The sequence below is a fragment of the Zingiber officinale genome, chromosome 2A, assembly GCF_018446385.1.
Source record: "Zingiber officinale cultivar Zhangliang chromosome 2A, Zo_v1.1, whole genome shotgun sequence".
Taxonomy (NCBI): domain Eukaryota; kingdom Viridiplantae; phylum Streptophyta; class Magnoliopsida; order Zingiberales; family Zingiberaceae; genus Zingiber; species Zingiber officinale.
In genome coordinates this window covers 36,303,514-36,319,987 of record NC_055988.1, presented here as the reverse complement: position 1 = coordinate 36,319,987, position 16,474 = coordinate 36,303,514, and the positions used below count along the sequence as shown (strand labels likewise).

The 16,474-nt window shown below is 35.4% G+C and overlaps 1 pseudogene; it reads left to right on the top strand.

Annotated features, from left to right (window-relative positions):
• The first annotated feature begins 3,205 nt into the window (after positions 1–3,205).
• Positions 3,206–16,078, top strand: LOC122043633 (annotated as a pseudogene).
• The last annotated feature ends 396 nt before the right edge of the window (positions 16,079–16,474 follow it).

The following is a 16,474-nucleotide window of genomic DNA, read 5'->3' as shown; positions in this document are numbered from 1 at the left end:
AAGATTGTACAATAATTATCTCCACATCTCATACTCTTCCTATTGATCAAATCGTACAAGTGCTACTATTACGACATTGAGAGGCTCTCTAACAATCAACACTTAATCTTCTACTTCTTTAATTGTCGGTTTTTATTACTTTGCATTTATTTAAGATGATAGTAATTTGTTATTATCCACCTTCATTCATTATAAGAGTTTACTTCGTCTCTGAATGTTTTTGAAGAGAAGAACTATATTGGATTGGCCATCGAATTGGTCAAAGATCATGGGTCTTGGACTAATAGTCGATTGGGCTACAAACTAAGTAAAAATGATTATATTTTTGTCTTTTATTTTTATTCCGTTGCTAATATACTTTGATTCAGTTTTATGAAGATAAAGGAAAAAAAAATTCAAACGAACGATACCCCCCCCCCCCCCCCCCTCTATTATGTTTTTCGGTTCTACAATATTATCATCTATCCCCACAAATAGCATAATTGGTAGTTGGATGGTAGATTTGTCGGGTTGGGTACGGGTAGATTCTCGAGGATTTTATCATCCTGAGTTATACCCTCCCACCTAGGAGACCGTTATGTACCGTAATATACTTGTCTATATTTTACCATAAAACTAATGATACTAGACCATTTCGAATGAATAAAATCATCTTTTGTCATATTCAAATATGATCATCCACTAGAAAGCACTTTCAGTGATTCTCCTTTATATGGTATTCAATATGTTATTATTAGCTCTAACTATTTATTGTACTCTATATAATATCATTTGCAATTTTTTCTCCACAAATAATATTTCATCAAAAGTAAGTTATACTACGGTAATGAAAAGTGGAATCCATCATCTCAATGGTCTTATACGATCGGTCCCATGATCATATGTGAAAAGATAAATAAAAATATTATAATTGGTCAATATAAGAGAAGGTTTTTATCTTCAGTTTTTTCGAGATTCAAACTCTTACCTATGATAATAATTTTATCCCGCACTAACTAATTCAACCCTCTTCCGAATCCGAGAAAATTATGCTGTCCCATACACAATATTGCTAGCTCTAGCTATTTAATGAATTTATTGCACTCTGATATTAAAAACAAGTGATCATTTAATCAGTAAGCTTGGTATCTACACCTTTTTATTTAGGGAAAAAAAACATATTAAGAACCACTTGAGGAAGCAAACAGGCGTCCAGCTCTCCCGTGTCTAACCCGACCCCGAAGAATAAAGTGTAGGATACAACAGCCGTCGGCTTCGGCGGGCCCACTACTTTCTTCAAATTCTAGCCGTCCAATCGACCGACAGCTGGAAGAGAAGAAATCGAAGGAGTGTTGATCGCTTCCCGTCCCTCTCTGCCTTTCTTCTTGCTTGCTTCTCCCGAACTTTCCCAAACTCCCTCCCTCCCTCCAATCGCTCATCGATCCAAGTTCATGGCACGCACGTCTTCCTCTGGAAGGTCGATCTGAGCGCAAAACGCAGGTGTTGTTTTGTCCTGGCAGTGCTTTGTTTCCTTCGTCTCACTATGTGAAAATGTGAAATAGACTTCGCCAATGGTTACTTCGACAATTAGTAATGACGAAGTAATATATGATAATCAACTTCGATAATAAATTCGATGCAGTAAATTTGATTTTAGACTTCATAGGTTTAAAAATACGAGTCTCACTTTTAATTTTATCTGATATTTTACTTCAAAATATATATTCGATGAAGTAATATGTTATAAAATAAAATTTATATAGCTAAGTGTTTGAATGTGTAGGCTTATAATAAGCTTTCACATCATCAAGCATATCTTGGGTGAAGCTATTGAATGTTGTTAATTGCTCACATTTTCATGCATGCATCTTTTTATCTTACTGAATTCTTTTTATGCATCTATATTTTCTATTAATATTAGATAGAAGTTGTGTCTTGTTGATTATTTGAATGACAGATTATTTTTTATGACTGAATTGTACATTCATGTATTCCATGAATTCTGTTTGTTACTATCTGCATGAGTTTCAATATAAGAACTTTTTTCACTGTCTTATCTGTTGGTTGTCAAATTGTTGGAAGAATTTCTTGTAAAACATTATGTATTGTGAACGGAGACTATGCTTGGCAAACTATTGTGACCAAGTACGTAGTAAATTATACTGATTTTGAATGCATTCAATTCATTATAGTTTGTAAAAATATCAAGATATACAATGCATCAAGGGGTATTTCAAAAGGATCGGGTTTTAAACAATTGACAGTATGTATTGTGACTATGTATTTAGACAACAATTAATAATTTTTATTATTTGGATTGTGACTTATTGTATAACATTTTCAATTTCATTAGGGTAATCTTAAACAAAATGGTGGTGTTGAATGTGGCTATTGTGTGATGCGGTACATGAAAGAAATAGTCTTGGATGAAGATTCACAATTGGAGAGAAAGGTGAATTTCTTCTTTATGAAATATTTTTTTTATAAAATATTGAGTCAATTTTTATTGATCCTCAAATTTCTGTTAATGTTTCAGTTTGCTGCATCAAAAAATAAACAGTATTACAATCAATCTCAGTATGATGAAGTCAGAAGTGAATGGAGTGAATTCGTCTACTTCTATGTGGGTGTCTAAGTGTAGGCTATGATATAAATTTTAGACATGTATTTAGAGATTTATGTACAAAAGTTTTTGGATTATGGTTAAACATGTCTTTTATGAATACACTTTTGGATTGTATTTGATACATATTTGTGATATATTTGTTTAATTTTGGTGGTAAAAAAATTTGTGTTGTAATAAAATATTATAATATAATTTTTTATCAATTAAAATTGTATAGCAGTAAAATATGGTCAATTACTTTGATACTATAAATAAGTGATGAAGTAATACAACAAAAAAGACTTCGCTAAATTTAAATAGTGGTGTAGTTAAAGAAATTATTTACTTCACTACTGATCAAATTTATGAAGTAGTTCGTATAAATAACTTCACTACATTAATTCTTTTGTTATAGTAAAATATATTCTATTACTCCTATACTATGATGAAGTAATACAATAATAAATACTTCAACTAAAACAAATTTTGCAGAAGTAAAATTAAATATTTACTACACTAGAATTTAAAAATTGTGAAGTTGTATACCTAATTTACTTCGTCAAACAACGAAACCTATGAAGTAATATATTATTAACTACTTTGGTCATTTTACTAGTCTCGATGAAGTAATAGAGTTTTTTTACTTCGAAAACGGTCCGATTTTGAACCGGTTTTGGACCGGTGATAGACTTCGGTAAACGTGTGGTGAAGTAAAAAATTGATCTTTTTACTTCACGTGCGTCTACTTCGGTAATTATCTACCTATTACTTCGGATAATATCCGAAGTCTATTGTCGATTTTCACATAGTGTCTGAGCATCAAATGTCTCTCTGTTCCTTCTTCTGCGGGCGGTGTTCTAGCTGGTACGCCTTCTCCCTTAATTTGATGTGACTTGCGGTTTGTATAAGATATAGAACACTTTGTTTGGGAGACGAGCAAAAAGCTTGCACCTTTGTTGGTTTCGTTAGAATCAGTTTTCGGGTTTTGTAGGGCGGAGCAGAGGAGGAAGGATTCGAGCTCGTGGAGAATTTTCTGTCTGAAAGAACTACGATCTGCAACGAACAACTTCAATTACGATAACAAGCTCGGGGAAGGGGGCTTTGGCAGCGTCTATTGGGGCCAACTCTGGGATGGTTCTCAGGTGTCGTTTTGCGTTCCATCTTATATTATTTATTAGTATTTATGCTCTTATCTTGAATTCATAGATATGGAGGATTATAGGGAGTATCTATCTACGCATCTCTTTTTGGTTCCTTCTTTCCTCCTGCGTATGTCCTATGATCTTCAATTATAATATTAGCAAAGATAATTCCCAATGCTCTATATACAACTTAGAATATGCACGGGTGGGATTGATCCGATGATCTTCCTTATTCATTAACAAGGAAGGCATTTACCAATTGAGCTAGTTGACACATGTTATACAGTATATATTGGAAATAGCCCAACTCAGTGGTATAGTTTCCAGGGCATCTCCTCAATTTAACTTTCATGTTTTATTTGTTTTTCTGATATGTTTGGTGTTAGTTTTGACTATTAATTTCTTTTAGAGCTATAATAAAATGCTTAGCTTCTTTCTATGACAGTCCTTTTCAGTTTGAATGGTGAACTGAACTGTAACTAGCGGTTCTCGACCTTGAACATAATCGGATTAACAGGTAAGGCTAATGGTTGAAATTTTTTAAACTTGCAAATTGACGGTTCCAAATTATCATCGATTCTGAACCAAGGTTAGTTCTACTAACAAGTCTAACATTTTTTTCTAAAAAAAAAAATTTTATAGAAACTAGCAATGCTATTATATCTCATAATTTACAAAATAATGATCGATGATTTATATAATAATTTTAGGGATATATGCAAATACAAAATCTTTTCCCACATATTTTATGAAGTGGATAAAATGACATTAAAGTTGGAAATGATAACCAAGAGTGTATTCGGTGGAATGAGAAAGTGAAGAAAAACGAACAACCTATTGTTATTATACACTTGTAAGAATGGAGAAAACTTAAAAAATATACAGGAGCCAAGAAATAAACAAAAAAAACGGTGAGTAAAGCTAAGAATGAAACTTTTTAATGCTTATATCGACAATTAGATACTAAAGAATGAGAAAATGACATTTATAGAATATTTAACGTTAAATAGAGGAAGACAAGAGATCTTACCCAAATAAGATGCATTAAAGATGAATATAATATGATACTATTGAAGAATGAGGAAATAAAAGAGTGATAGAAAGAATATTTTTATTAACTTTTTAATGAAGGTTTAGAGAACCAACTTAACTTAAGTAATTTAAATAGGTTAGAGGAGTATACAAATTTAAATTTTATTATATAATTCAATCTTCATAAGTAGAAATGACTTTAAATGGAATGCAAAATGATAAAGTAGTTGGATATTCCGATAAATGTATGGAAGTACCTATGAAACTAGGGTATTGAAGGACTTATGAAGTTATTCAACTTGATATTAAAAATGAAAAATATATATATAATTAGTGGAGGGTTAGTATTCTCTAGTCCTCTTATATAAAAACAAAAGAGATGCATAAAATTGTGTGAATTATAGGGGTATTAAGCTAATGAGTCATACTATGAAACTTTGAAAGAGTGATAGAAAAAAGACTAAGAAAAGAGACCATACATACAAATCAATTTGGATTCATGCTTGAAAGGTCAATAATAAAAGTTATACATCTTTTTAGATAATTAATTGAAAAATATCAAGAATAAAAGTAAACTTATACATGGTATTCGTCGACCTAAAAAAAAACTTATGACAGAGTTATTAGGAAAATTATGTGAAGAATTTTAGAAAAAAAAAGGTATTAGCACATCATATATTGAAATAATTAGGGATATGTATAAAAATGTAATGATAAGAGTGAAGACTCCAAATAGACTAACAGAAGTGTTTCTCATAAAGATAGGGTTACATTAACGATCAATTATAATCTCTATTTTTTCACTAATCATAGATGGACTCACAAGACACATTCAAGATACGGTACCATGGTGCATATTGTTTGCGGGTGATATTGTTTTAGTAAATGAGACACGTGAAGAAGTAAATGTCAAACTTGAATCTTTGCCTGAATGTGAAAGGTTTTAAGCTTAGCAGAATAAAAACAAAATATATATCAAATTTATGTTTAGAGATATTAAATATAATGAGATAATTGTTAAAATAGGAGATGATGAGTTGTCTATAATTGAAAATTTTAAGTATTTATGATTATTTTTGTAAAATGATGAAGGAATTGAGAGATATTTTAAATAGAATACAAGAAGGATAGTTAAAATGGAGGAGAGTGTCAAGTGTTTTTTGTAATCGTAAAGTACCTCAAAAACTTAAAGAAAGGTTCTACAAAACAATGATTAGACCTGATATATTATATAGAGTTGAATGTTGAGCTATGATTCAAACGCAAAAGCATGAAGATGAGAATTGTTAAGATGAAGATGTTAAGGTGGAGGTGTGGGTATACGAGGATGGATAAAATAAGAAATGAGAACATTATAGAGAAAGTTAGAGTTCCACCTATTAAGGGAAAACTCTGAGAGATGCATTTAAGATGGTATAGATATGTACTTAAATGACCAATAAATGTGTACAAATGGTGATGTGAAATTATCATAAATAGGAACATTAAATGAGGAAGAGAAAGACCAAAGAAAACTTAGTTAGTAATGATAAAATAAGATCAAATTTAATTAAATATAGATAATGTTATAGTAAAGGATAGAGTCTAATAGTGTAAAAGGATCCATATAGTCAACCCCACTTAGTGAGATAAGGCTTGGTTGTTATTCTATGATATTATTTCTCTTGTGTATCATTTGTTTTAATAATTATGTCAAACTTGTGCACACATTGATTTTTTAACATTGCCAAAAAAAAAAAAAGGCAGGATTGTAATCTTCGATCAGGCCTCAGACATTCAATTCTTTCATAATGGTTTTGTTATTGTGATCCAACTAAAGAATGTAAGATTAAGGAAATTTATATTAGAGAAAATTATCTTGAAGTGCTCCAAAGTTCTTATTAATTCAAATAAGGGAGCTGACAAGCCCGTGTATGGGCACTTCATTGTGGAACCCACCTTTACCACCCAATAGAAGTCTAGTGGATTGGTCAACAAAACAAGAAATATAAACAATACACCTTGTGTGTTGAGCATGTATCTGATCAAGTTGGCAAAGTGTGAAAAATATACTATGGAAATAAATAAACAATTAACCACAATGTTAACATGAAGATGTAGCATAGTTTTGAGGTTCTTGCCTTTATTTTCATGACCCTCATCATGTCTGATGCAACACTACCAAAATAAATCCACTAAACACTCCTTTAAACAAGGGAGTAAATTTCTAGAAATATGAATATGATGCTATTGTCTTCTCACAACAATCAGGCTTTGAGCTACTGAATGCAATCTTCTTTTGACTAGACTTCCTAGTTGGGACATCCTTTGATATATACTTTCCCAAATCAAGACATGCCTTTAGTCTAGACTTTTTATGGTCGAGCTAACCACTGAGTTTTCTTTTTGGATAAAGGTAAATATATATCCGAGTAAAACTTTACAATCATGATTGAGCTAGCTCAATCAAGTTCATACAGCCATACAATCCATCACCCACAATTAATGCACCTTAACCTCTTCATATACACTCAACCACTTATCCAAACAAAGCAAACAGAAGTGTCATGTGGTGTGTTCATGAATTGTAGCACCTTTGGCTTCAATCTAGATTGGGTAGCCTAGTTTGTGATTCGGTAGGTAAGGCTCATCAGCATCCAAGGCCCATTAGCCTAGCTTATGAAGCTGAACTATTAATGACCCCCCAAGGGAGAGCAAGCCACTCCTTAGCAGCCCGATCTTCTCTGGGCTTTTGTCACAGCCTAGCCCGATCAAATCTAGCAAGCATTCAGACATTAAACCAATGCCCCCAAATCTAAGAAAATCTTGAAGCTCCAATTCGGTATGGTCGACCCAAAAATGTAGTTCACAATCCACTGGTTTTGGTTCCAAGAATGCAGCCGTTGTGGAGTTTAAATTTTGAATTTGAAATTAGAATTTGCTTGCTTCCCCAACCTGTCTTGCTGTCCGTGCGTGTGCTCAACATATGACAGTCATCTTTCCCCGCTCTGACAAGCTATCGAAGCTTTGATCACCGTCCGACAAGCAAGGTAGCAGCCTGGGCATCACCAGGCCACACTGGCAGTCCCCAGCTGCTGCACCTTACTTCCCCTCTAATCGACAAACTCTCAGGACACCTTAACTAGAGTTCTCCTCTCCTCACTACCAGTCACGGGGGTCCTTGACAATCTCGGAGCAATTAGAGGGGCTCTCGTCATCATCAGCATGGCAGGTCAACCAACAACAGCAGTGGTTGACAGTAGTAACCTAGGGAAGAAGAACAAGCTGAGTTGGTGTCCACTCCTCTATTCCTTCCGTCCAACAGAAGACTGTGACATCTTCATCACCGAAGCTTGCTACTAGGTTGTTGTGTCCAGACTAGAGGCCATGGGGGCGGCAAGGAGCCCCCATGCTACTTCTTCGCGCTATTGTCCATGACAGTCCGTTGGCGTGTGGCTGTCCATCTCCCCCGACGACTGGAGATTGCAATTGTTTATAGTTCCTAGGTCCAGGTAGGTCGAGTAGGGGGGTGAATAGTCTTGAAAAGAAAGTTAACAATCCTTTCGCTATATAACTTAGCAATGACACAAAGATTAATTAACAAATATAATTAACATAAAAATAATAATGTAAAAGAAAGTAAGAAGACTAAGGATTTACTTGGTTACAACCTAAATGATTGTTAATCGAAAGCAGTTTAAAACTCCACTAAATGAATCTCCTTCAAGCAAGCGGAGTAACATCTTACAGACGTTAATAGTGCAGACTTGAAAATAGAAAACAGATTCAAGTACAATGATTGTTGTATTGAACTTCGAGCACCAGAGCTCTATTTATAGCTCATTGGTCGAAGTTAGTCATTGACTGACGTGGCACCTCCCGGGCACCTAGACCTGGTCAACTCGATCTACTCTACAACGACTTCTTTCCAAAGGTTATTGGCTTCCAAGCGCCTGGACTCGATCTGAGCACATGGAGTCAGCTGATGTGGACTCAGTGTTGATCCTCTTTGCCACAATGGCTCAATGATATGGCGGTATAGTCTGAGTGCCTAGACTTGGTTTGGGCACCTGTACACGATTAACTTAGAGTTGATCTTGGGTGATTCTTCGTTAGTCCAGAGTTGAGCTCATTCAAACTTAATTATGGTCTTTTCCTCGAGCAGTCTTCCTCCTTGGCTTTTCGTTCCTCGGAAGCGTCGCGTGCGTTCTTCTCGTCCGCTAGTGTACTCTTCCACAACTCCTCATCCCTTGGATGTACTGAGCCCATCAACTTGCCTCCCCTGCCAACCTTCTTGCTCCTTACATCTTCCGCTAGACTTCTTGTGTTCATAAGTCCCTACACACTTAGACACAAGGTATCAAAACGACACAAGACCTAACTTAACTCGGTTGATCACATCAAAACCAACCTAAGGTACTTACAATCTCCCCTTTTTAATATGTATCAACCCGAATTAAAGTTAGGTTTAAACAAATAATAAAATAATGTATGTTTAAAAATAGACATGAAATATTGTAATTTAGTACAATCAAAGAATGCAAACACAATTTTTATACTTCTATCTCCCCTTAATTTAATCCCTAATTCCGTAATTTCTCCCCCTCTAATCACATCAAAAACTATTAGGAAAAATATACAAAAAGTTAGAAAAATATTGGAAAAGTTTTCTAGGAGTTTTAAACAGAGTATTCTAAAATATGTCTTTTTACTAAAAATTATTTTTCAAAGACAGTAATTTTTACCAATTAATTCTCTATTTTTCTAAAAATAATTTGGTAATTATTTTTAAGTTTTGAAAAATCATTAAAATTTTTGTCAACATTAAGCATAAGCATTCGAACTAAGAGAAAAATTTTCACAAACATATTATTTTTCTTTTATCTAGAATAAATATTTTTTTAACAGAATAGTGATTTTCAAATTTAAATGTTTTTCTTGCTGATTTGTCTAAACATCCAAAATAAAATGATCTTTTACAAAAAAAATCAAGTTTTTCAAAATTAATCTCCAAAAAATTTTAAAATTTAAAATTATATTTTTCGATCAAAAATTCATAAAATATTATATAAATGCCGAAAAATCTCGAAAAGTTTTAATCTAATAGAAAATATGATTCATTATGACAAAAAAAATTAAGTTTCCCAACCATTAATTTTGGAAACATTTTAATCATTAAAATTCATTCGAAAGAAAAAAAAATAGAAAATAATATATTGGTCAAAAAAATTATGAAAAATTTTCTATTAGCAGATAATAGCTTCATTTTTCATAAAAAAAAAATATGAACAGAAGATTTAGGAAATAATTACTTTTACCAAAAATGATAATAAATCAAAACAATTCAAATCCCTTACAAAATATATAAAAATCTAACATGTCAAGATGAATTTCAGAATCCAAAATAGGTTCCTACCTATTGGATTTATCAAGTATTTTTTAGGAATGTAATTTCTAGCAAATTTTATAATTTGGCCCTTATGATTTTTCAAATACCAACTAAGTCCTTGATAATTTTTAAAATTTGACCCATAACCAAAGTGAATTTCCACATGCAGAATTCTTTTCTAATAGTTCTATTTTGTCTTTTAATTTTGCATTTTCTGTTTGAATTTTATCAAAGTGTTCTAGTGGGCAAGCATTGACTAAGTTAACTTTTAATTCAATGTTATTCTTTTTTAAATTAACATATTTGGTTCATAATTGACATAAAGATCTAGATAACATCTGTAATGCATCATAAAGTTGATCAAGAGATAAGAGTCATACCTCACTGTGTCAAACTCATAGTTCGACGCTCCCCCTTCATCAATTATCTCGATACTCATCTCGGACGAGCTTTCGTCATTTTCTTCTTCTTAGTGACTTACGATTAATGCAAGTCTGGCGTATGCTTCGACTTCGGATTCTGACGACGTTTTATCCCACGTAGCTTTTAGGTTCTTGCTTTGATCATTTAGGTCCTTTGCTTTTTTTCTTTTGCCTTGCTTTTTCAATATTAGATAGTAGTCTTTAATATGCCCTTCTTCTTGGCAATTGTAGCATCGAATATTCCTTTTGCGAAGTACGTTTGTTGCCTATTTCTTATCAAAGTTATTAGATTTATAGAACTTTGAAAACTTCCTTACCATAAAAGCTTCTTTGTCTTCGTCTAGCGAGAATTCTGCTCGATCTTGTTGGCTCGTAGTGCTAAAACCTGAGTTGGCTCTTTTCTATATCCTATACATCGAAACTCATATAATTCAAAAGTAGAGAATAAATTTTCTAAACTACTTACCTCGAGGTCCTTGGAAATATAGTAGAAGTTTACTATAGACGTCCATTCCGGTATTCTCGGGAACACATTTAACGCATACTTTAGCGAATCCTGATTTGTTACCGATTCTTCAAAGTTCATGAGTTCAGTGATTAACTCCTTAATCCTTGCATATAAATGAGCTACTGTCTCTTCCGTTTCCATTCGGAGGTTGCTAAGTTGGTTCCGGAGCAGGTCCCATCTTGCAAGTTTAACCTCCGAGGTTCCTTAGTATAGTTCCAAGAACTTCTCACAAAGCTCTTTTGCGGAATCATAGGCGCAGATCCAGTTAACTTCTTGAGGTGGAAGTACGCTCAATAGATGAAACTCTGCTTTACCGTTGGTTACGAAGTCACTCTACTTTTTCTTGTTCCAGAGGTGTTCTTCCTTTTCATCTCCATTATGATCTTTGGGTGCTACAAAACCGTATTTAATAGTTAGAAGAATTTCAAAATTAGTTTTAAAAAATACTTCCATTTTCTTTTTCCAAATCGCAAAATCCCCCTTGAACTTCGATGGGTGAATGCTCGATCCGACCATCATCTTCTTGCTTTACCTAGCGGTTAGTCCTTCTAAAACGGTTTGGCTCTGATACCATTTGTAGGTCCAGGTAGGCCGACTAGGGGGGGGGGGGGGGGAATAGCCTTGAAAAGAAAGTTAACAATTCTTTCCCTATAGAACTTAGCAAGGACACAAAGATTAGTTAACAGATATAATTAACATAAAAACAGTAATATAAAAGCAAGTAAGAAGGCTAAGGATGTACTTAGTTACAACGTAGATGGTTGTTAATCCAAGGTAGTTTAAAGCTCCACTAAAAGAATCTCCTTTGAGTAGGCAGAGTAGTCTCTGACAGACGTTGACAGCGCAAACTTGAAAATAGAAAAGAAATTCGAGTACAGTGATTGTTGTATTGAACTTTGAGCACCAAGATTCTATTTATAGCTCACTGATCGAAGATAGCCGTTGGCTGGCGTGGCATCTCCCGAGCACCTGGACTCGGTCGACTTCATTCACTTTGTAACTGCTTCTTTCCAAAGTTTATCGGCTTTTCGGGCACCTAGACTCGGTCCGGGCGCCTAGAGTCGGCTGATGTGGACTCCGTGCTAATCCTCTTCGTCACAATGGCTCACTGATGTGGCGATACATTCCAAGTGATAGGAGATGGTCCGGGTGCCTAGAGTCCGGGTGCCTGGACCAAGAGCTTGGACACGGTCAACTCAGAGTTGACCTTAGGTGATTCTCTGGCCATCCGGAGTTGAGCTCACCCGAACATAACTCCAGTTTTCTCCTCAAACAGTCTTCCTTCTCAGCTTCTCGTCCCTTTAAAGTGCCACGTGCATCCTTCTTGTTCGTCGGTGTACTCTTTCGCAGCTCCTCGTCCCTCGGATGAACAGAGTTTGTTGACTCGCTTCTCGTGCCATCCTTCTTGTTCGCTGTGTCTTCCTCTCTACTTCTTGTATTCCAAAGTCCTACACACTTAGACACGAGATATCAAAATGACACGGGACCTAACTTAACTCTGTTGATTATATCAAAACCAATCTGGGGTACTTACATTGTTGCAGTCTCATACTGCAATGTCTCTTAGCTAAGGTTTAGTCGTTGCCAAGGCCTCACACCTTAGTGTCTCCCAACAACCTTTCCTGTGAACTCCATCATCATATTCGCAACAACCATGGAAAGGATTTGGAACTCCTTGCAGTGACAACACAATCCTAGAACTTCAACAATGTAACTGGACAGCTTCACACAGTGTTGCACTCTCTCCCTCGGTGGGGTTGTGCTCCTATAGCCCCTTCGCCATCACTAGTGGTAGTGCCTCCTTCAAGGTCTCCACTTTCCCACCAGAGAGACTACCTTCCCTTGTCGATGTCGAGTTCTCAATGCAGAGATCATCGGAGAAGGAGCTCCAACAACCCTCCTTCATAGCCTATTCACCTTCTCTAGAGAGAAGGGAGAATTTCTCTCTCTAAACGGGGAAGCAAGAGAACTGTAGCCACTGAGTTTCCTAGCTTGAACCTCCCATGGCCCTCCTTAGTCATTCTGAACAAACTATCATTGCTAGAGGCTTTCTAGTGAAGGATACAACATATATTGATTGCCTATAGATCCATGTGGAAGCAATCTCAAGATGATATGCAATAAGTGTAAGATAAGTTATATCTCTATCTTACCTTATGAATAAAAATTTAACCTTTAGTTGAGAAGAGGGTTACCAATATAGCTTCCAAAAATAACTATAAAATCTTGAATTTTTCTTCTCCAAGCTTTCTGTGATTTTTTGGCACTTCAACAATGATACAGAAATAATAAAGATATTTCTTGTGAGCTTTAATTGCAAAAGAACCACCAAATTCACTTTTCAATAAAACTCTAGTTGGGCCTACAAAAATTTGTGGGCTGACCTTACCTAGATTTATGACTGTTGAAATCCAACAGATACTTTAGGCCGACCTAGAAAAAACCTTAGATCGTCTCACCTAACCTAGGTCGACCAACCAACACTTGTAGGTCAACATAACTTATGTTTTGTAAGTTAGGTTGTTAGACTATCATCATCTTAGATCAATGTAGACTTTTTCTTAGGTCAACATAGTTGTAGGTGGCCTAACAATAAGTACTAAAATGAAGCTCACTGGATAACTCTCCCTATCTAGAATCTTAATCCAATCTTTACATTCATCTTACATCAACAAACTTAAAATCCATTACAATTATAGCACAATGGGTCTTCAGGTCCAATTGTTGTACCTTAAGCTTGATGTCAATCCTTGAGCCTAAGGCTCGCTCTACCCAACTTCACTCTTGATCCACTAAGCACATCATCTAAGCTTGATCACTCCAATCTCTTGAATCAACATGGATGATCTGCATGCTAACCAACATGAGTGATCGGCATGCTTGAGGAGATTATCAAATACAAACTCTTAAAACATTTAAACAAAACTCTATGGATAAACGTAAAGGAACCAATGTCCTAACCAATGACACATGCATTTGTCCCTATTATTTAAAAAACCCATATTTAACTATAAATATTTAAAAATAAACGATATTCAAATAGAAAAAAAAAACCATGATTTTTTATTTTAGATAAAATATAAAATAACAAACTGTTGTTGGCTGTTAATTAAATTGGGAAAATGAGGTAAATGTTATATTTTTAACTGGAGACTAATTCAGTTCGATTACATCAAAATTCATTTGCAAAGTCACAAGTAAGCAACGAGGATGTAGGGTTGAACTGTATAAGAGGGGTGATTGATAAGACTACTAGTGGTAGGACTTGGAGCACTTGGAAGAAGAGAATCTGGTGAAAGATGGCTCCACATGGTTGTTACTGGGGTGTGGAGCCTTAGATGTTGAGGTGCCACAAGTTTCCCTACATGTGGTAGAGTTTCCATTGGGATCGACAAGGCCAGGAAGTGCCTTGTGGGCAATGGTTTTGTTGAAGCAGGAAGATGGCCCATTAGATGCAGGGGAGGGTGCTGTGGAACTGATACAATTAAAGTGGTGGAAGATGCATTTGCGTCTTCTTAGTTCTGCAGACTGTTAGCTCTATGCTGGGGCTGGACCTACATGGGTGCAGGACTAGCCATCGATCTCGAAGCTGATACTGAAAGAGCTAATGACTCCACTGATCAAAGGGTGTTGCTGGTACAGGAGGTGGTGGGTATTGTGCTGGATGGTTGTCGGAGACTTCAGTCTGTAGGTGTTGTGGCTGGTGGAGAGTTTACTATGTAGTGTGTAGGTGGTTTCATTCAGGAAGGTTTGTAGTGGCTGTGAAGATTGTGCTCCAGGACCATTGGAAAAAGTTCATGGTGGAGATGGTGTGGAAGGAACCAGGAGCCTCTTTTCCTCCTGGTTGAACTGAAAGGAACATACTTGGGACTATCAAATGACTGATTATTTACTTTTGAAAATAGTTATTACAAAGTTGGTTTATATTTTTACTACAAAGTTTGTTTCTAAACTGACTTTGTCACATTTCTTTCTGAAATGTGTTTGAGACTCCTAGTGCTGCCATCTTTTGAGCTCACAGGACATGACTTTTTGGTTTTACTATTGATTCCCATTTTAATTTAAAAAAAAAATTGCTCATTCCTTGTTCAGATTGCTGTCAAGAGGTTGAAAGTCTGGAGTAACTCTGAGCAAGAAAAATTTGCTGCAGAAGTTGAAAAATTGGGTGCAGTGAGGCATAAAAACCTTTTAAGTTTCCGAGGATATTGTACTGAAGGGCAGGAGCATCTCATTGTGTATGACTATATGCCAAACTTGAGTTTGCATTCACATCTTCATGGCTATCACTCAGATGAATGCTTCCTCGACTGGGGCAGGCGAATGTCAATTGTCATTGGAACATCTGAGGGAATCATGTATGTTTATGAAATTAACTAGATTGCTCTTGAAATCTCTGTACATTTCAATTGATACGTAAAACTTTACTTTTCTCAGCCATCTTCACCAACAGACAACACCTCCGATCATCCACCAGGACATTAAAGCAAGCAATGTTCTGTTAGACTCTGACTTCCAGGCTCGAGTTGCTGACTTTGGATTTGTGAAGCTAATTCCTGGTGGCTTGAATCTTCAGACAAATCTGGTAAAGCCTCAGAGAGTTGCGATGTATATAGTTTTGGAATACTCCTTTTAGAGCTTGTCTCTGGAAAAAGACCAATACATAAAAATCTGCCAATCACAGATTGGGCTTTACCTCTTGTGAGGGAGGAGAAATATGAAGAGATTGCAGATCCCAAGCTCAATGGAGACTATATACAAGAAGAATTGAAGAGCGTTGTGATTATTGCGCTTATTTGTGCAGAGAAAAACCCTGAAAGGAGACCCAAGATGCCTGAGGTTACTGGTTTACTTAAAGGAGTCTCTAAAGAGAAGTTATCAAGTCTGGAAAATGAAGTGTGCAGACTAGAACCAACTGTTAGCTATCAAGGAACATCTACTCCCATTGAAGTATCTGAGGATGTTGCACAACGGGAAACTGTTTTATGATAGAAGATCAAGTTATGAGTGCACCCACAATAAAATCATTGGTCATGCTCTTTTACGAGTGCCAATACTCGCCCTTTTTTCAACTTCATTTGAGGTCAAGATTTGCTGTCAAAAGAGTAGTGGTCGACTGTGATTGTTTAATACATAGAATTCATTTTTTTTATGTATGTCGGAGCCATAAATGATTGAGCTTGGTTAAAGATGTAAAAAAGATCAATGTTCTAGGTCACGAGTGTTTGGAATGCTGTTTGTAAATCCGTCCCACAGCGGTGAGATTAAATTCAAGAGGATGTCAGGTTTTGTATCAATTGCAAGTTTGATGATGTATATTGGACAAGGCCGTGTGATTAAATTCTAGAGATTGTGATTTTTTGTATCAATACTGCATGTTTGATAATGAAATGCCAATGATGTTGTAGCAGTCATTGTTAC